The sequence below is a fragment of the Pleurodeles waltl genome, chromosome 5 (genome assembly GCF_031143425.1).
Source record: "Pleurodeles waltl isolate 20211129_DDA chromosome 5, aPleWal1.hap1.20221129, whole genome shotgun sequence".
Taxonomy (NCBI): domain Eukaryota; kingdom Metazoa; phylum Chordata; class Amphibia; order Caudata; family Salamandridae; genus Pleurodeles; species Pleurodeles waltl.
The window spans coordinates 1219033928-1219056072 of NC_090444.1; the positions used below are offsets into that span (position 1 = coordinate 1219033928).

A 22145-nucleotide genomic window follows, 5' to 3' on the forward strand; every position below is an offset into this window, starting at 1 on the left:
TCCAATGGTGTTCAGCATCCAAGAACCAATTCTTGCAGTATGCAGAAAAGTCTTAAGATTATTCCCATGTAGTTCAAGAAGCAGTACAGCTTTAAATTGTAAGCAAGTCAGCTGTTGGTACCTAGATCTAACCAGTCATTTTAAATAAAAACAGATTTTCCACTACCAGCTCTGCTTCAAAGTGAGACCCTCCCTTTTCTTGATATGTGCTTTGTGGCTTAAAATTTATCCAGGAGTTACATGCACCAAAAACCTTTAAAGGTCAATCAGCGTCTCAGCTATGTGTTCAACTGTTGTCCATCATCACCCACTATTCTGCAAGTTCAGTCCTCCAAGTTTCAAATAATATCTCCTACCCTGAAATAATACTTTCCTTTGGTCATGGGGATGACCACAGAAGCCTTCCTTCAGTCAGTGGGAAGGTGTTTAGAGATTATTTAGTCACTAATGTCCCAACTTGTTTGCCACCACAGCATTCCTTTCTCGATTCATGGGAATATAAAGTCAAGTTTTTTTTAAATGGCAGCTGGACATTAGGGACCTCAAATAGTATTACTACAGTGCAAGACCCATCAGAAATAAATATGAGGTTTACTATGCATTTCCACTGACCTGAGACGGATGAGTGCTGTTATTCCAAAAATGGCATAGGGTTATTGAGCCCAGTTTACATGATGCAGATTTGGATGTGATAACACTTTTTAATCAAAAGTTAGCAATATCATTTTAACAGTTAACGTGCCCGGCCGCAAAGGAGAAAAATATCCAATCTAGAATCACATATTATGTTTTAGAAATCGGTGAAACAAGCAAGCATTTCTCTAGCTGTTTTTGGGGCAGCTGTACTGGTAACCCACAGACAGTCAACTGATTCATCAAAGCGACAGTTATGACAATTTGGAAATTAACATACACATTTTATAAGCAAAACACATGTCCCAACACCCGAAGTCTAAAGCAGAGCTCAGGGTAGGCACAGAAAAACCTATGTATTTCCTTACACAAATGAACTGTAAAGGGAAACCACCAGTAGGCTGTCTCTTCCTGCATTTGATCGGGAATTTGCTGTTACAAATGATGGAAGAATCCAATACAAATACATTCAAATTATACAAAGGACCTCATGGATCATTAATACTTTTCAGCAACTATGCAAAAACAGGTGCAACAACCAAACAAATGACAGTTTTGTGCTGGTGTGTTTTTACCACAAGATCCTCAAATTGCAAGGTGGTCAATTGAGATGAACTTTTATTCTGTCTTCAAATTTTTCTGAGCATTAAGATATGCTCTAAATAACAATGTTGAACATAATCATCCACATTGCATCCTTTTTGACAGCTTTTATTGACTTAAAACAGCAAAAAATGTAGTGTGTAACTAATCTAGCCAATAAGCATTGACCATGAGCGTTCTTCCTCTAGTGTTGTAAAAGTGACTTAACCATGCGCATCTTTCTTAATTTTGAGGAGTTCAAGTTACATTTCAGAAAGAATCTACATCCTATGTGTTAGAGGCTGGGTTATTGGTATGGATAAATATATACCTACCACTAGCAATAAGGCCACCCTGCCATCATAAGGTCCAGTAAAGGTCTCAATACATTAGCCCCTGGCTCGACCCCTGGCAGCTGGCAACAAGCAGGCAGGCTTAACTTAGCAGACTGGTATGTAAAGCATGTAAATACACCAATACAGTAAATAAGTAAGGCACGCCACAATAAAAATCCCACACCAATTTATAGAAATAGGAAATAATTTTATCTTTAACCCCTTCGCTGTCATGCCTTCTCCTCTCCTGTGCCGAGCCTTTTTTGGCTATTTGGGGCAATTTGCACTTAGGCCCTCATACCTTGTTTTCCACATAAGCTACCCATGCCAAATTTGTGTCCTTTTTTTCCAACATCCTAGGGATTCTAGATGTGCTCAGAGTTTGTGGGTTCCCCTGAAGGAGACCAAGAAATTAGCCAAAATGCAGCTAAAATTTCATTTTTTGTGCAGTATACAGGAAAAAAGGGCAGCAGAACAAAGCATGTGTTTTTTCCCCTGAAAATGACATCAACAAAGGGTTTGCTGCGCTATAATTACCATCATAACAGCTTTCAGGAACTTGTAGATTTAAATCAGAAAACCAAATTCTTCAACACAATTTTGGCATTTTACTAGAACATACCCCATTTTTACTATTTTTTGTGGTTTTAGCCTCCTTCTAGTTAGCAACAAAAATGGGTGTGAAATCAATGCTGGATCCCAGACACCTAAACATTTCTAAAAAGTAGAAAAAAATTCTAAATTCAGCGAGGGGTCATTTGTGTAGATCCTACAAGGTTTTCCTACAGAAAATGACTGCTGATTTAAAAAAAAAAATGAAATTAAGGTGTAAAAAACATCCATTTCTCTCCATGTTTTACTCTGTAACTTTTTCCTGCAATGTCAGATTTTCAAAAACAATATACCGTTACATCGGCTGGACTCTTCTGGTTGTGGAGATATATAAAGTTTGGAGGTTCATAGAGAACACTTGGTACCCGGAGCCAATAAAGGAGTTGCACCTCGCATTGGGTTTTCATTGTATTCCGGGTATACAGCAATTCATTTGGTGAAATATAAAGAGTGAAAAATAGGTATCAAGGAAATCTTTGTATTTCTAAAATGGGCATAAGATAAGGTGTTGAGAAGCAGTGGTTATTTGCACATCTCTAAATTCTGGGGTCCCCATACTAGCATGTGAATTATAGGGCATTTCTCAAACAGCCGTCTTTTTTACACAATCTTAAATGGAAAAAGGAAAAAATGTAGAGAAAGACAAGGGGTAATAACACTTGTTCTTCTATTCTGTGTTCCCCCAGGTATTCCGAGAAAAATGGTACCTCACTTGCGTGGATAGGCCTAATGCCTGCGACAAGAAATGCAACATGGACTTATCACATTTTTACATTGAAATCTGACATGTTTTTGGGAAAATGTCTAGCTGTGGATTTCGGCCTCTAGCTCAGCCTGCACCTAGGGAAACCTAGATACCCAGGGAAATCCAGGATGGGGTGACTTGTGAGGCTCTCACCAGGTTCTGTTACCCAGAATCCTTTGTAAACCTCAAAATTTGACAAAAAAAACACAACAGGAAATGCACCAAAACACAACTTGGACACATCACATTTTCCCAAAGAAAACTGACCTGCTTTTTGCAGAGTTCCTAACTGTGAATTTTGGCCTCTAGCTCAGCCGGCACCAAGGGAAACCTATCAAACCTGTGCATTTCTAAAAACTAGACACTTAGGGAAATCCAGGTTGGGGGTGACTTGTGGGGCTCCTGCCCGGTTCTATTGCCCAGAATCCTTTGCAAACCTCAAAATGTGGCAAAAAACACTTTTTCCTCACGTTGGAAAATGGGTTATTGGTATGGGCAGGTAGGTACCTAAACTTAGCAATAGGCCACTAACCTCCACTAAGGTCCAGTTAGGTCTCAGTAAATTAAACCCAGCTCACCCTTGGTAGCTTGCCAACGAGCGTCAAGGCTTAACTTGAGAGACAGAGTGTAAAGCATTCAAATATCACAAAACAGTAATTAAATAAAACACAGGAAACAGTTTAAAAATCCAAAACCAATTTATAAAAATAGTTTATATTGTTATCTTTAAAATGACACCAAAACGAATAAAATCGGATAAGGGGAACCGGAGATATGAATTTTTAAAGAATTATTATTTTTTAGGGCCTAGAAACAAAAAGTGCTAATCGGGTCATCTGGTTGCACCTCAACCGGGGCAAAGTCAAAGTTTCAGGCCGACCGCGATGTAGCTCTGCTCGGCTAAAGGCCGCGGGAGGCCTCGGTTAAAATGTTACCTTCACACTTAGTCTTTTTTTCGAAGATTTTCTTCAGCGGGACGAACCTGCCAGTCCAATCCGACCTCCTGGAGCCCTTCTCCGGATACGCGATGCTGGAATCCTCGGTGGAGATTTTTACCTTCGGACTTAGTCGTTTTTTCGAGGTGAAAATCCTTCGACCGGGGTAAACCTGGATCTTGATCCGACGTCCATGGAGCCCTTCTCGGATACGCTGGCTGGGAGGTCCCGGTCAACTTTTTACCTTCGGACTTAGTCTCTTTTTCGGAGATTTTTCTTTACCGGGACGAACCAGCAAATCAGGCCGGGTCGCGGTTGAGGCAAGCCGGCTAGAGTTGCTGCGGTGCGTCGGTCCCTCTATGGAGCTTTTTTTCAAAAGTTGTCCAAACTTCTCCAAACTTCTGGGGCTTCTCCCAGATGTCCTTTTAAGGTTCTTTTGGGGTCCACAGCTCACCCCAAGGGTCCAGAAGTTCTGAGATGGTCCTTGGGGGGTGTGGACTGCAACTCCCAGAATGCACCTGGCGCAAACTCCTTTTTGGCCACTGGACAGTGGTCAGCTGGTCGCTTTCTTCAGGAGTTGGTGCAGGGGACTCTGGATAGCAATTTTTCACCTGTAGCAAACAGGGAGTCCCTCCTTGAACCAGTTGAAGCCAGGCAAAGTCCTTCTTGTGGTGAAGCCCAAGTGTGCAGCTGGTGCAGTCCTTCTGAGTGCAGGTTCCAGGTGCAGGCCAGGGGTCCAGCAGGGCAGTCCTTCTTCTCCTTTGGTTCTTCCTTGTTGGAATCTGATTGGGATCTGAGGTGTGGGTGCAGGTCTGCCAGTTTTATCCTTGCTCCTGGGTGAAAAGCAGGGGGGTCCTGGTTCTCCAATCAGGTGCAGGGTTATTCCCCCTGTGATGACCACTTCCTGGGAAGTGTGGCAAAAATCAATCCCAGGAGGCAACATTCTCTAAAAATCCATCATGGCTGAATCTGATTTTTGGAGGTTACATCTGGCTGAGCCCACCCACTGGTGTGGCTAAAAATCATAAACACACCCCTCTCCTGCCCTCTCCTAATCTAATCAAGGGGGCACCTAGTTGTCTGGGGTTGCAGGATGTGGGGGTGTTGCTGGTTGCTCCAAATGTCCTTCTTTGCCTTTGAAGACCAGTTTGGCAGCCCTCCCCCTTCCTGCCTCACCATCTGCTGAGGGGAGATTCCCTCCCACAGGCACATTCCTTTGTGTGAAGCCAGGCCACTTCACACCTCATCAAGGCAGCTTGGCCAAGCTACTAGAGCTGGCCAATCAGAGCATAGCAGCAAAAACAATGCAGGGCTGAAATGGGCAACTTTTCAGGTAAAGTTTAAAACTCTTTACCAAGTTATATTAAATCCAACAACTGGAAGTTGTGGGATTTATTACAACAATTAATTTGATACCAAATTCTTGGTATGCATCATTTAGGGAGCCTTTAAAAATGTAAATAAAGTCTCCCCATTCTAGCCTATGAAGGCCATTTACTACAATGAGGGAAAAACGAATTTGGCTGTTTTTACCTCACCAGGGCTTATAAAACTATTTTATAAAGTCCCTGCTTATAGTTACATGGCACCCAGCCCTAGGGGCACATAGGGCACACCTTAGGGGTGACTTATATGTAAAAATAAGGTAGTTTAAGACTTTGGAACTACTTTTAATTCCAAAGTCGAATTTGCATATAACTTTAATTTAAAAGCAGCCAGCAAGGCAGGCCTGCCTTTAAAATGACACTGGGCACCTCAGCAGTGCACCTCTGGGTGCACCACCTATGCTGTGGTCCTTAAACCTACATGCCCTACCATATACTAGGGACTTATAGGTAGGTTAACTTAGCCAATTATAATTAGCCATATTGATTTTACACAGAGCACAGGTCCTGGGACTGGTTAGCAGTACCCAAGGCACCATCAGAGTCAGGAAAACACCAGCAAAAAGTGGAAAATGGGGGCAAAAAGTTAGGGGGCCTCTGCAATCAGCCCTGTTTTCTCACACCTCACATTTCTGTGATGGAAAGTTCTGGAATCTGAGGGGAGCTACAAACTTCCTTCTAACCAGCTTTCCCCCCGGTCTCTCGATAAAAATGGTAGCTCTTTTGTGAGAGTAGGCCTGGTGCCCGTGACAAGAAATGCCCCCAAAACAAACATGGACACATCACATTTTCCCAAAGAAAACTGACCTGTTTTTTGCAAAGTGCCTAACTGTGGATTTTGGCCTCTAGCTGTGATGGCACATTTCTACTGAAGCTAAAAACCACGATTGACCACACATGGTGACATACTGCCTTGTAAACCAATGATAGAATGTTAAAAAATATGTTACCTAGATGAACTGATACACCTCTACAGGGAGTGGGTATAGATAGAAAAAAACACTGGTACAGTCTAATGGGGGGCATGGATGGACTAAAGCTAACGGAATGTGGAAATTTAAATCAACCACAATACATTTGCCACTGTGACATGAAGAATGGCCTAACAAGGTAGGTGACCTGATAACCAAAGGTGGTCTGAAATCATTTAATAAGTTATGCCATGAATATGAGCTACCACAGAGTCAGAGGGGGAAATATAGACAATAGGCTCATCGTCTACTTTGCACTTTGAGCCCATCTTCAATAGAAATATCCACAATCAATAATACTCACATATACACACCTGGAGTACATACAAAGAAATGGTGTCCTTTATGAGATCATTATCACACAGTGTTTCTCTAAACAAAACAGAAAATATCTAAACAATTGGTGGGGAACGTGATTAGCAGTAGAATACACATATGAAGACTAATGGAAAACATGGAAAACACAGAAAGAACCTTACAGACGCTAGACTGTAATTAAGCTACTAAATGAATTTACACCAGTGACACTGGTGACCACTTAAATGACAAACAGCTAAACTGTCCAGTACATTTCTTCACTGGAGATATAAGACACCATCTGCACAACAGGGCACATAATATGAGATTGTGATAAAGTGATAAAGTGATAAAGTGAAGCAGTCGTCGACACAATAAGAGAAGAGGTGGGATGTCAAGAACCATTGACTGCATCAGCAACTCTGCCTCATAACGCTACCTAATCCTTAAGAGTGGTGCTCAACATCTCTGGCAGTGGCAAAACCTGAAATAATAAGCTGTTGGAACATGACAATGATGCCAACAGGTTGGGCATGATTGAAAGACATGTATGAGATGGCAATTTATGAGCAAACAATATACAAATTAAATTATCAAATAATTACTTTCAAAGATATATGAAGAAGGTTTTAAGTTAGGTAGAGATCAATATTTTGTCTTGAATTACGTTTGAGGACTGAGTGCAAGAGAGCTTAAGATGCCGATAGTACAAATGGGGGATGGGGACTAAATAGGCTGGCGGAAGGAATATTACGGTGTTATAGGTTTATTACTTTTAGATCTTATTTAAGCCACTGATAAACAGAAGAAATCACATTTATAAAATGAAATATGAGTACAGAATTCAAATGGTATTGTCATAGACTGTATCAATAAGGAACTGATTAAAAAAGCTTCATGACTTAACCCACTAGCAAATGGTGGCTGCATGAATATCACAACAAGCACATCCCTTTGAGTTAAGGTAATATGAGCAGAAACGGTGGCAGGCTGATCGCAAGCTGCTCTAACTTGCAGAGATTAAAGATCGCTTTGGAGTGCCATACATTTCAAAAGGTTGTCAGATACAGAGATTGTTATGATGAAACCTCTTTGATAGCTGTGTCGTAGGTAGGCACAGTTGAACTAGAAGGGGAGCACAAAGCAAATTTATTTCCGATTGCTTCTTTTGATGTTTTAAGCCTCTATGTTAGCTTCTTTCTATTCTGAATTACGTTAAAGCATCATATTTAATTTAAACGTAGTAAAAAAAAAATGATTTGTACTTTTCATTTTACTTTTGGAAATGCAGCACTGAAAGGGAACAACTTAATTGCAGAGAAATTCAAATCCTCTCTTAGATTAGATACATAGCAGAATGAAGTATAGTTGATTGCATTTTCACATTCACCATATCTTTATCAGTTTCTTCCTACTTTGCAAACCTCACAACTGCCATCCGTGCCAGTACTCAGTGGGGTCAATTACCCAAATATCTGATTGCAGTGCAGTGTTACGAATAGCCCTGTTTCGAGTCCTTAATTCGTATCGGTATTCACATGCCTAATGCCCTCTTTCGTTAAAAGTTCATGACAAACAAAGTTACGTGCAGTGGAGAAGTGAACCATTCTGACCGCCATCCACTAAGCAGGGATGTTGAATAGGTGAACAGCCAAAATATGCAGGTCAAGTCCTTCTTTGAAGAAACCATTTAAATTAAATGTGGTAGCTAATTGCTGATAGAATAAATTACAAACGTATTTAGTAGTGGGACGTTAATGAAAGAACAACAATTATTTACTCTGTAATGAAAAGTGAAAAAAACATATTAATCATCCGTTGCATGCTATAATAAAGGAACGAGGCTCAATAATAAATAGATGGGTAAGTCGAGTAAAGCCAGGAGAACATTTATAAATCACTCTTACAAACTCACTGAGCAGATGGATCAAGTAAAAGAAAAAGAATGACAATTTAGCCCTATAACAAATACGTACATGGAAATAACTGTAAAGAAATCCTTATTTTCACTTTTTTGTTGTCCTGCCGTGGACCTCTGGGATTTTAGGTTTCACTTCAACAGTAACGTTGACTACTGATTTTGCAATGCAGTATGTCCACTAATAAATGCTATACACTTCCTTTTGTAAATTGCCATCAACATCAATCTCGTAAGGCAGCTGTTTTTGGGGATGTCCCCTGTGTAGATGCACATATTACAGCTATGGGTGCAGGAGTGTTTACATTTTCAGCTTCTAAAGTTTAACACGATTTTACTTTGTAAGTTTTCTTGCTTGTGGGACATATCTCCTGCTACATAAAATGTAGAGTGATAGTTATTTGTAACTTTTATTGGAAAATGTTACCGAAATCAAATTCTCAGCTCACAGTAAAATCAGCAGAACAGACAAATGCAGAGGCCAGACCTCAGCTGAAGTGCATTTCTTGGTAGGAGACATTTCTATCTAGAATTGCATTCACCTTTTACGGAAAAGACACATCCACTTGAGAGGCCTGGGCAGCCTGCAAGCTTTCTCCGTAAGCCCAACATTGCCACTTTTGTTTTAAGTATGAGCATTTTAAATGTAAGTTCTTGGCTGCTGCAGGATCACTATATAGACCCTATCCAACCCTTTGAACCCTTGTTAGTCACCATTCATGATTGTCTCACTAAATAAATATTTTCCTCAGAAAGTCATAATTTAAAAATTCACAACGGAGCCAACCACCAACATATTTCCAGCCGTGTTCAGTTGAGGGTTGTTCATAGAAATTGAATAGCTCCTGGTTGGAACTTTTCTAATTTTATTACATTCTCACAGTATAACAAATAACTTATTGTTCCTGTGTTTCTATAGATCTTTATAGCTTTAAAACCATACATCTGATTATTTCATAGTTTCGAAAAATCTTTTATATAATGTGGAGATTACTTGATTTGGGCCTTTCAAGTTCTTTGTTTCTTAACTTTATTGTTGTTTACTAATTGTTGCATCCACGTTGCATACATTTTCACTGAGGAAGGCGTTGCAGTCTTGGTCAAGCTACCAAAGGCAAGGAATCTATTTCTCACAGAAATCAGTTTATATTCCTTAGTCTGTTTCTTTGGGCCATATAGGGGCTCAGTTGCACCTCCCACTGAGAAACGAATTTGGCTTTTCTCACCCACAACCTAACAATCTGATTCTTCAGGAGGGTGAATAGTTAGGTCAGTAGTTCCCAAACATTTTAGAACTATGACCCACTTTTTAGAGTGATAAATGTTCACGATCCACACAGCTTACATGGGTATGAGGCAGGTGATTTAATAATGTAAGTAAAGCATCATCTGGTGGTGTACTGTCATTTACAGACAACATATTTTCCATTGAAATGGCCACTAAATTTGTGCAAGCATGCAATTTTAATGATAACCCTATGTTGCACAGACATGATCATGTGTTGAAATCGGGTTCTGTGAATATTTATCAATTGTGCACCACCAGTAAAGTGTCTTGATTTGTTTTGATCCCATTAAACTCTTTGTTTCCATCACGCATCAGAATTGAAAAAAGTGCTTGATTTTCACTTTCCTATCTGCTGAATGTGCACAAATCATTTGCAGGTGTTTACATTTTGTTGTGTATTACATCCTGCAGCCTTCCCTTTCACACACCTGTAATCCAGCAAGATTGTCACATAATTCACTTCATTTTCTTAACTTTTCTTTCTCTGACATCAAAGTGAGAGGAGTTTGTAAATACCAATCCCCATATTATTAGTAGCAGCAGTTTATCAGAAGACATGGCCTGATATGTGACAAGATAAATGCAGATTTTAAAGGCATCTTTATTTATTGCTTGACCTTTGGTGATCCCTCAAAAATCCACCCACCACTGGGTTGTGACCCTCAGTTTGGGAAACACTGATGCCAATATTTGTACTTTTTGATGCAAAACTGCATTTGCGCAATTTTGCATCAAAAAGTATAGTGCTGGCTTGCGCCATCCCAGGATGCCAGCCGGGCACCAAATCTATGAAATGGCACAATCTGGGGCAAAGGATGGGCTAACGTCATGGAAAATTACTTTAGCCGGGTGGAGGTGGCGGTATGGGAGACTGGTGTTTTGCACCAAAAAATGATGTTAGGCTGGTTAGACTAAAAAAAGATGACTCTAACAAGCCTACAGTCATTTCTTGACCCAAGACCATCCATACCACATGACTCCTGTCTTATAAAAGACAGGAGTCATGCCCACCACCCCAATGGCCAGCACAGGGGACAAGGGTTCCCTGGGCATGGTCACTGCACCCAGTGCCATGTACGGGGGCCCATTTCAGGGGCCCCAGGGGCACTTAATTTTTTTTAAAATACTTACCTCTACTTACCTATAATTACCTGGAATGGGGTCCCACATCCTGTGGTGTCCCTCTTGTGTGGGCGGGGCTAAATTCTTCCACAGGTCCCCTAACGCCTGCCCAGACCCAGGCATTAAATAATGACGCTAAGCAGGCTTAGCACCATTATTTAGGCCCTCCCATGCGCCTATTTTGCATTGGAGGATAACCAAGGTGCTAGGGCCTTAGAGTCATTTTCTGGATGGGAATGCCCACCCTGCATATCATTGCTTCATGGTGGGTTCACACATCCAAAAAATGACTTTAACTCCAATATTTTGACGTTAGACTAGTCTAGCATCAAAATATAAATATGGAGTTAGGTTTGCGCTGAATTAGCATAAAAAATTATGCTAATTCAGCACAAACAGGGTATACATCTGGGCCTGAGTTTGATTGTAAATGCACATATTTTGAAGAGTGACACAGTAGTACCAAGTTTGTGCTTACATTTGATTTAAATACAAGTTCAGATTTCTTGAATTTTTATTCATGTAATTGAGCCATTTTAATGGTCTGGCGGCATCACAACATAACTCCATCTCATCCTCTTTGCAGCAAGTCTATGGTCAAGAAAAAAAACATTTGTTGTTTGGGAGCTCCCTTTCCATTACAACAAGGCCATTTTGTGGTACCGGTTGTAATCTGGCTCCCCCTTGTGTACATTTGTTATGGTGCCCCAAGGTAGTGGCTGCAGTGGCTTTAATGTAGCATCATCGCATCTCAGCAGGGTTAATAGATCATCAATTGCTGATTACTTATACAGGGTGGAAAGTCTTCAAACCCATAGATACCTTACGTAGTTAGGATGTGCTAGGCATGGACAAATGTTGAACATCTCTAGATTACTGAGAGCCGAGAATAGGAGAACGAAAAGAGCAAAATGCATCTTGGACTCTATATTTAGTATAAACTACACCCTTATTTCCTATCTCCTGTGGCCAATCAAGTACCGCATAATGTTCTTTATTTTAGATTTGCATCACTCCCTATCAAGAGCTTTAGAGTTTGGGCCTATTTTAAATATTGGTGGACAGATTACTTTGTCACAAACGTGATGGCTATCCTATTCACCATGTTATGCAAGCATTGTATCCTATGGCACTTCTAGTAAGGTGGATGCAATGTCCATCATATTTGTGAAGGGCTAATTCTTCTGTCAAACTCTAAAGCAGACCCTTTGGGGATGCAAAAGAGAAAACATTTGAATCTTAATTTGTGTCTGCCCAGGTCTCAGTGTGGAGCAAAATTAACATTTGTGACCTTTGTTTTGCAAAAAGGTTGTGTAAGATACATCTTTGATTGCATCAGTCATTTTTTACTTGGTATTCTTTTGCAGTTTCTTCTATCTTGCAAAAATGGCTATCCTATTCACCATGTTATGCAAGCATTGTATCCTATAACACTGCTAGTAAGGTGGGTGCAATGTCCATCATATTTGTGAAGGGCTAATGCTTCTGTCAAACTCTAAAGCAGACCCTTTTGGGATGCAAAAGAGAAAACATTTGAATCTTAATTTGTGTCTGCCCAGGTCTCGGTGTGTAGCAAAATTAACATTTGTGACCTTTGTATTGCAAAAAAGTTGTGTAAGGTACATCTTTGATTGCATCAGTCATTTTTTACTTGGTATTCTTTTGCAGTTTCTTCTATCTTGCAAAACTGTGTGACAATCACACAGAACTCTGAAAAATTGTGAAAGCATATGATGTATTGTGGAGGGGACACTTGAGCATCAACAGAAACATCAATGATTCCTATGGATAAGATACATTCTCCCTTTAAATGTGACTAAGAGCTGGAAGCGAAATAATATACTTTTTATTTGGTAACCATTTTAATATATCCAATTACATGACTAGCAAGACAAAGGACATTATAACAAAATAGAACTTTACACATAGGTAAATATTTTGATTTTGTTATGGTGAGGAGCAACTCTGTTAGCCTTAAAAAGTGTTTTCAAATTATTATAGTCTGTAGTAGTGCTGTGATTAATCCTGTTTGATATTATTTGATACAGAGATGGTCCTTGCTTGACAGAGGATTTAGAGATGTATTTGATGCCTTTGAGTATATTTCAATTTCTAGGTTTGGCCTATGGATGAGATATGTTTATCAATATCTACTTTGAGACGTTACTGTGGTTCTTATAATGGACTATCTTAAACGTTCAATACAATATTGATTAAAGAATTCATATGAACTTATAATTGTACTAAACACTGAAAACTATTGAACATTGTTTCTATGTACGAGTGTTAGAAAGTTAATCAGACATAACAGGGTGACATTTCAGCTCACCCTAACCATGTTGCCGCTACATCGTCTATGATAATCGACAATGTTTTTGGCTCATATATGGTCCTGCCTTGTTTATTGGAACTAAAGGTGACATATAATATTCAGAGTGACCATAATATTCTATGTCTTACTTTCAATGGGAAGCCAGATATTGAACAGTTCTTGAAAAGTGATGAGGTATTATTTAGTGCTGCAAATGGAAAGAAATTGTGGACTAAGAAAGAAAAGCAGTTGTAATCATTAGAACTAAAGAGAAGTACTGAAAACCTTTCCCCATTAGGATGGCTACCTGTTGACATATTTGATAAGTAAATGGAAAGATTTGTAGGGGTAGCTCCGAATATGGTAGTTATCTAATATAAAAAAAATCCACAAGGCAGTTTAATAATTTCAATTTTTAATAAGGTCATAAGGCACCTTCTTCTCCAAAGAACATAATAATTGGATCTCCCACCAAAAAAGAGGACGAACTAGACGGGTAAGAATTGACAAAGATTTAACTCAAATAATATTTGGGTAAAAATAACAGAGTTGGAGAAACGTAAAAATCAAAAAGCCTTCTGGAAAATAATGGGGGTAAATAGTGGCTCTTTCTCTAAGCCCAAATGATATCACTAGCTTGTAATAGCAAAAATATATAGCTTCCCTTTATGCTTTGAACACAACGATTGATAGAAACAGTATTATGGGCTCCCCTGGTGAGATATCAGTTGGAAGATGTTCTCCTCTTTCCCATCCATCTAGACAGGGGGTGCTACATTATCTTAAAGCTGCCAGGAATACTGGTGCAAGAGATCAAGATCAATTACCTATCACCATCATAAAACTGGATCTGGACTTATGGACCTCATCCTTAGTGGTGTTCTTTGTTATTGCTATTATACAGGGAAGTCCCTAGTTCTTGGAGTAGTAGTATTATCCTTCTGCTACATACAATAGGGCCCCTTAAATATACAAAGTAATTATAACCAGATTACCTTGTTGAATGCCACAGAAAAGGTTTTTTTCTAAATGTGTATTATTTAACCTTCTTGAATGGGCCGAGGAAACAAATAGTATACCTTTGGCGCAGGCAGGATTCAGAGTGGGCCATTCGACTCTGAATAATATAACCGTAATACATCTGAGGACCTTCTTTGGTTGTGTCTATTCTCCTCCTTCAGGGAGAAGAATATACAAAGTAGGTTTAAAGGAGGCATGTTACTCTTGATGAATGTGTGACTATAGGGGCATGCCCTGCACTCCTCCCATGTAGCAAGTAGGCTACATAGAAAAGGGTGACCAAAGTGGAATACCCCATAATATTCAAAGGCAGGGTGCATCTTGAAAGTACATGTTATATGAGTATATGATGTATATCTTGACTGTGAAATTTGAGTCTAATTGTCTCAAGCAAATAAGGGGGATAGAATTGTCCTGAGACGCATAAATATTTCTTTGTAGGTCCGGAAGAAAGCCCTGGACCCTTTGCCCTAGCAAAAATCGGACTGAAACATTTCATCTTTTATAGTGGGGGTGTAGGAGCATTATTTCTATATACTCCTCAATTTTCCCATTTTAATCATAAAAGAAACAAGACTAATAAAAGGGATTCAATGGGTGTCTTTCTAGATATTTTAAAAATAAGACCCCAGTAGAACAAAATATCTTAAGTGCTCCCTGGGATATGGTTGAGCCCATCCTGGTTTTTAGAGACCAGGATGAGAACCAAGGATGAAGCATGCCACCAATAGGGTATATGAGGGTCTTCAAAGCAATATTGAGCAATGCCCCACAAGCAGACATATCTCTACATCTAGATTATTTTCAAATTACCACAGCAATGGGCCAAAACTATTTGTGTAGGACACTCAAGGTGCTAGAGTAGAGTGATGGTCCTGTAATCATTTTTGCATCATCACTGTAGAGGATGGTACCACGAGTGCTGTAGTCCAATAATGATATTAAACTTACAGGTCATGGACATTTTGTACTATATACTAGGCACTTATAGGTAAGATAAATAAGGCAAATATTTATATGACCAGTTTCATCATCTGTTAGGATTTAGAGCACATGCCCTGAGGACTGGTTAGCAGAGCCCCAGTGCACAGACTCAAAAACTCAGCAGCATTAGTTCACAGAAATCGAGAATAACCATTCAGAAAGATGTATTTTCCTACAATCAGTGTTGGTAATGGCCCTCTCTGCAGGGTCATCCTCAAACATTTTGCCTTCACTCCTATTTTTGCAAAAAAAAAATTGTTGGCCTTGAGACATGCTAACCTGTGCTACAGTGCTTGTTCTCTCTCCTCCAAACTTGATAATATTGGCCTATCCCCAGTTGGCATATTTAATTTACTTATACATCCCTAGTGAAGAACACTACATGTGCCCAGGGCAAGTAAATTAAATGCTACAGCTGGACCTTCAGCAATGATTTGCAGGCTTACTATTGCACAGCCTGTGTGTGCAGTTTTAAGCTGCTGTTTCGACCTGTCAAAATAAAGCGTTTGCCAGGGCCAAATCTTCCTTTTTTTATATATATGTAGGTCACCCCTAGGCAGGCCCTGGGCAGCCCAGAGGGTAGGGTGCAATGTATCTAAAATGCAGGACATACATGTTTAAGTTTTATGTGTCCTGGTGGTAAAAATGCTCTTAAATGTATTTTTCCCTACATCAAGACCTGCCTCTCCCATAAGATAATATTGGAGTTGCCTCACTACATTTTATTAGTATCATTCCCAAATTGGAAGAGATAAAACCTTCAAGTTTGGTGTCCCTAGAATCCCATTTTGAAATCCTAGCTTATGGTGAAGTCAGATTTTAAGTTACAATTCTAAAAAGGCCACTTTTTAAAAATTGGCATTTTCTTGCCTTAGCCATTTGATGCCTGCAGGCTGCCTGGGTCACAAGACAGGGTATAGTTTCAGTTGGGCTTTGTGTATTCCTCCTCGACAGCCAGACACAATGGGAGCTTAGGCATGACTTTATGGGCCGTTACTGTCAGGATGGGAGGAACGAGCAGGGCTCAGTCTCACTTACACCTGAATGGGCTGTGTCCTGTCTCCACTTTAAGGGGCCTAACCGCCCTGCATTATCACTTCAGCCAGCTTGCAGCCAGAGCAGGGAAGGCAGGGCATCTGTGCACTCAAATGTATGCCTCTAGAAGCTTCTCACCATTTCAAAGGAACAAATGTTTATAAAACCCTTGGATGTGGGCCTAAAGGTGCTTCTGTCCAGCCCTGCGGTGGTCCATATCAGAACTGGTGTGGAGCAATTTGAAGCCCCGCAATGCCTTGCCGCACAGCTGTCAGCCTCACTGAAACCTACACTGGACGTTTCACAAAGCCTCGCAACGCAGTTGTCAGCCCATCAGAACTGATGTACAGCAATGCCATGTAAGGTCCACAGAACTGCTGCAAAGTGACGCCAGGCCCTGCAAAGTCTCTCTGCGAAGCTCCCTGGGTCTGACGCTAAGCAACACCAATCCTGGAAAAGCCTCACCACACAGCTTCTCTGATCCAATGGCGATGATGCAAAGCCTAGCAAAACAACACTGTACAGATCACACAGCATGATTTAAGGTATTGTGTTCAGCAGACCTAGGTTGGTCACTGTAGCTGTCCCATGCTCCATCACAGTCAGCCTGAACTTGTGACTTTGTCCTGGTCAGGTGTGACCAGATAACCACAGTTGACACTTTTGCTTCTATGTGCTATTTTTCCTTTAATGTTTAAAAATTCATAACTCTGCCTCTACTGATTGGATTTTTGTTGTTTTAGTCTTGTTTTATTTATTACATTTTTGTATTTTTTACTAATCTGATGTGGGTCCTCTTTGTGTGGTGTTTTCACTGTTCTACTGTTGGATGTTTTGCACAAATATTTTACACATTACCTCTAAGTAAACCTGACTGCTCTGTGCCAAGCTAGCAGGTTAATTTGGGGTTTGCTTGTGCCTTGTCCTGACTAGGATTGCGGTTGCTGGTTGACCAGGGCTCAGACCTCAGTCAACCAGCAACCATAATCAGTAATGGCCTTGAATAGTGTTGAACAGCTTTGATTTGAGCCCAACAGACAAAACTTATATGTGGTAAGACAACAATATCCACCTCTGTTAGTCTATGGAAGAAAAATACAATTTTGCCTACAGTCAGTCTCATAAAAGGTATGTTACCCAGCTCATATTGCCTGCGCTGTTGCAGGACCAAGTTACACTAGAAGAGCAGCAATGCCTTCAGCAACAGCAGCAATCCAAAGATCTGCAAAGGTGGCCCCACTCATCCACATTTGAAGGTTTAGGAAATGGTGAGGATGTGCTACATCTCACCTATTTTTCTATTCAGTGTTCTTGAACACTTCCGTGAAGTACTAGTAGTGTCCCTGACCAGTTGGAGAACTGGTGATACAGTCGTAAGTATTCAGAATTTTAGAATCAGTAACTATCCAAGATAGAAAACATTGCTTTTGACTTGCTGTTCTCAGTGACTCACTGGGACTGGTAAAATGCACTTCAACATAGCCAGACACTCCTCAGAGTGGAATATTGCCAATCAAGACTTATAAGTCTCTAGCATCATAACAATAGTTGTCAACAGTTGTGAGTTCACAAATGCCCACTTGAACCTTCCCTCCAACTTTGCATTTTCATTACACAAAGGTCATTATTGAACAGGAACTGGGTCCCTGTGGCTCCTCCTCCATCATCATATGAAGAATACTTATTTTCTATGTTATTGAATTATTTACCTTTTACTAAAATACACTTTATACCGGATAGTCCGCTCTTGGCATTTCATCAAAGCACGACTCTCAAAACCTTTCTATAGTAAGAGCTCCTTTAGATCAATCAAAATCAATCAGAGCTACTATTTTTATTTGTGTTGCAATAGTGACCACATCAGCCAATATTAAATTAGTGGCCACAATATGCAAGATTGCCTACAGTGATCACCTATGTTCATCAGACACAGTTGCCAGTAGTAATGCAGAAAAGGCTTTGTGAATGTGGAATGACTTTGTGTTTAATACATAATAGTCATAGCTTCAATCCCCATGGCACCAAGGAAAACATATTACTACTTCATCTTAACAAAGCTGCACCATTTATTGCTCAAATATGTTTAAAATATATTTTACAAATTCAACCAATTTGCTCCAAACCTTAGATCATAAGTTTAGAAAATACATAGATTTTCGTCTCCAAAACACGTGTTTTAATTTTGATGTAGATATAATATTTAAACCAATCAAACATTTATAACTTAGTGAGCGGTCGCACACAATAATCTACTCATAGGTAGCTGGAGAACTATCAGTAGCTCACCAACTACAGACTTGAGAAGCCTGTTTCAGCTAAAAAAACTGAAAACCTTATTTTCAAATTTAGACCAATGGACTTTCTTTTAAGAAATAAATGTATCTATTAAATTATACTGTGTTTTAATTTTTGAGTACTTGTTATGTTGTGCCCTCAATAGGCCAAGGAACTTCATTGTACGTGGTCTTACAAAACACCACTTGACATAACATGTAGACGGAAGAGAAAGCTTTCTAGGTGCAAAAGATGTAGGGACCAATTCACAAAAGTAAACTTATGCCTCTGGTTTAACCCTTTTGCTGCCAGGCCTTTTTGCCCCTCAGGTGCAAAGCCTTTTTTTGGCTGGTTGGGGCAGTTCGCACTTAGGCCCGCATAACTTTTTGTCCACATGAGTTATCCATGCCAAATTTGCGTCCTTCTTTTCCAACATCCTAGGGATTGTAGAGGTAAACAGACTTTGTGGGTTCCACTGAAGGAGACCAAGAAATTAGCCAAAATACAGCGAACATTTCATTATTTTTGTTAAATGAGAAAAAGGGATGCAGAAGAAGGCTTGTCTTTTTTCCCCTGAAAATGGCATCAACAAAGAGTTTGCCGTGCTAAAATCACCATCTTCCCAGCTTTCAGGAAAAGGCAGACTTGAATGCATTTTTCAACACAATTTTGGCATTTTACTGGGAATACCCCATTTGTACTATTTTTTGTGCTTTCAGCCTCCTTCCAGTTAGTGACAGAAATGGGTGTGAAACCAGTATTGGATCTCAGAAAGCTAAACATTTCAGAAAATTAGACTAAATTCTGATTTTAGCAAGGGGTAATTTGTGTAGATCCTACAAGTGTTTCCTACAGAAAATAACAACTGAAATAAAAAATATTGAAATTGAGGTGAAACAAACAGCCATTTTTCTTCACGTTTTACTCTGTAACATATTTCTGTGATGTCAGATTTTTTAAAGCAATATACCGTTACGTCCGCTGGACTCTTCTGGTTGTGGGGATATATAGGGCTTGTAGGTTCATCAAGAACCGTAGGAACCCAGAGCCAATAAATGAGCTGCACCTTGCAATGAGTTTTCTGAAATATAAAGAGTGAAAAATAGGTATCAAGAAAACTTTCATATTTCCAAAATGGGCACAAGATGAGGTGTTGAGAAGCAGGGGTTATTTGCACATCTCTGAATTTCGGGGTGCCCATACTAGCATGTGAATTACAGGGCATTTCTCAAATAGATGTCTTTTTTACACACTGTCTTACATTTGGAAAGAACAAAATTTAGTGAATGACAAGGGGCAATAGCACTTGTTTTGTTATTTGGGCGTTTCCCCAAGTATCCCAATAAAAATGGAACATCCCTTGCATGGGTAGGCCTAATGCTCGTGACAGGAAACGCAACATGGACACATCACATTTTCCCAAAGAAAACAGACCTGTTTTTTTGCAAAGTGCCTGGCTGTGGAATTTGGCCTCTAGCTCAGCCGGGTCCCCGGGGAAACCTACCAAACATGTGCATTTGTGAATACTAGACACCTAGGGGAATCCAGGATGGGGCTCTCACCAGGTTCTATTACCCAGAATCCTTTGTAAACCCTCAAAACTTGGCCAAAAAAACACTTTTTCCTCACATTTCGGTGATAGAAAGTTCGGGAATCAGAGAGGAGCCACAAATGTCCTTCCACCCAGTGTTTCCCCAAGTCTCCCAATAAAAATGGTACCTCACTTGTGTGGGTAGGCCAGCGCCCCAACAGGTAATGCCCCAAAACACAACGTGGATACATCACATTTTCCCAAAGAAAACAGACCTGTTTTTTGCAAAGTGCCTAGCTGTGGATTTTGGCCTCTAGCTCAGCCGGGACCCCAGAGAAACCTACCAACCCTGTGCATTTTTTAAAACTAGACACCTAGGAGAATCCAGGATAGGGTGACTTGTCGGGCTTTCACCACGTTCTGTTACCTAGAATCCTTTACAAATCCTCAAAATTTGGCCAAAAATACACTTTTTCCTCACATTTCGGCGACAGAAAGTTCTGGAATCTGAGAGTAGCCACAAATTTCCTTCTACTCAGCGTTCCCCCAAGTCTCCCGATAAAAATGGTACCCCACTTGTGTGGGTAGGCCTAGCGCCTGCGACAGGAAATGCCCCAAAACACAACGCGGACACATCACATTTTCCCAAAGAAAACAGACCTGTTTTTTGCAAAGTGCCTAGATGTGGACTTTGGCCTCTAGCTCAGCCGGCACCTACGGAAACCTACCAAACCTGCACATTTCGGAAAACTAGACACCTAGGGGAATCCAAGATGGGTGACTTGTGGGACTCTCACCAGGTTCTGTTACCTAGAATCCTTTGCAAACCTCAAAATGTAGCCAAAAACACTTTTTCCTCAAATTTTGGTGACAGAAAGTTCTGTAATCTGAGAGGAGCCACAAATTTCCTTCCACCCAGCATTCCTCCAAGTCTCCCGATAAAAATGGTACCTCACTTGTGTGGATAGGGCTAGTGGCCGCGAAAAGAAATAACCCAAAACACTATCCGGAAACATCAAACTTATCAAATACAAAACTACCTTCTTTTTGCAGGGGGGCACCTGCGTTTTTTGGTCCTGGGCTCCGCAGCCATCTAGGGAAACCTACCAAACTCAGACATTTCTGAAAACTAGACACCCAACGGAGTCCAGGGAGGTGTGACTTGCATGGATCCCACAATGTCTTCTTACACAGAATCTTTATCGGTATAGATGAGACAGTGCTGGGTGGTAGGAATTTTGTGGATTCCTGCAGATTCCGGAAGGTTCCATCACAAAAATGTCAGAAAAATGAGTGATTTCCAGCAAAGTTGGATGTTTGTAGGGCATTGTGGGTAAGAAAATGGTGTGGGGTGCATGTGAAGCACACCAACTTGGGATCACCCAGATGTTTCTAGGTCTTGTGGATTATTCTACAATGCAGGGTCCCAAAGTCCCAAATGTGTAGCCCTCACCATTCCAAGTGGGACGATTTTGAGAGTTAGCCACGCTCTCATGGCCCAAATGTAAAACCAAAATGCAAAAATAATCAAATGTCCTCTTGCTTGTCATGGGATAGGATGTTTTAGTGTGCGGGGGAGTGCTGAAAGACTGTTACCCCCTTCAGTTGGGGTGGGGGCTTACCCAGGCCCATACAGGTTGGTAGCCACCACCCCACAATTTTTTTAATTCCCTGGCATCTTGTAGACTTTTTGCCCCCCCCGGGTTGTGGATTGTGTGTTTATTGTGGGTAATTGTCCCATCTGCCCACCATTGGGCAGAACAACTTTGGCCCCATTTGGCCTCTTATTTTGGAAAAAAAATCTTCCCTGGTCTCTGGTGGGCTTTCTGCCCCCTTTGGAGGCAGATGGGCCTTCAGAAAATAGGGGGGCAGATATGGCTAACAATAATGTGCCCCCCATGGGAACGACCATTGCCCAAGGGGCTGCCCCCTCAAACAAAACACACATATACACACACACAGCAACCCCTTGTGCCTAAGTGGTTTCTGCCCCCCATGGGCAGATCATCCTAATAGAAATAGGCTGATCTGCCTCCTAGGGGAGCAGAAATGGCCTGAAATAAATTTGTCCCCCCAGGGGAGCGACCCTTGCCAAAAGGGTCGCTCCCCTTGCGTGAAATTGGTGCAAAAAAAATCCTTGGTGCCTAGTGGTTTCTGCCACCCTTGG

General features: G+C 40.7%; 1 protein-coding gene across 1 annotated transcript in view; it reads left to right on the forward strand.

Annotated features, from left to right (window-relative positions):
- Positions 1–22145, forward strand: part of GRIK2 (glutamate ionotropic receptor kainate type subunit 2) — a 1513871-nt gene that overhangs the window by 265235 nt on the left and 1226491 nt on the right. The gene's annotated exons all lie outside the window — the stretch shown is intronic.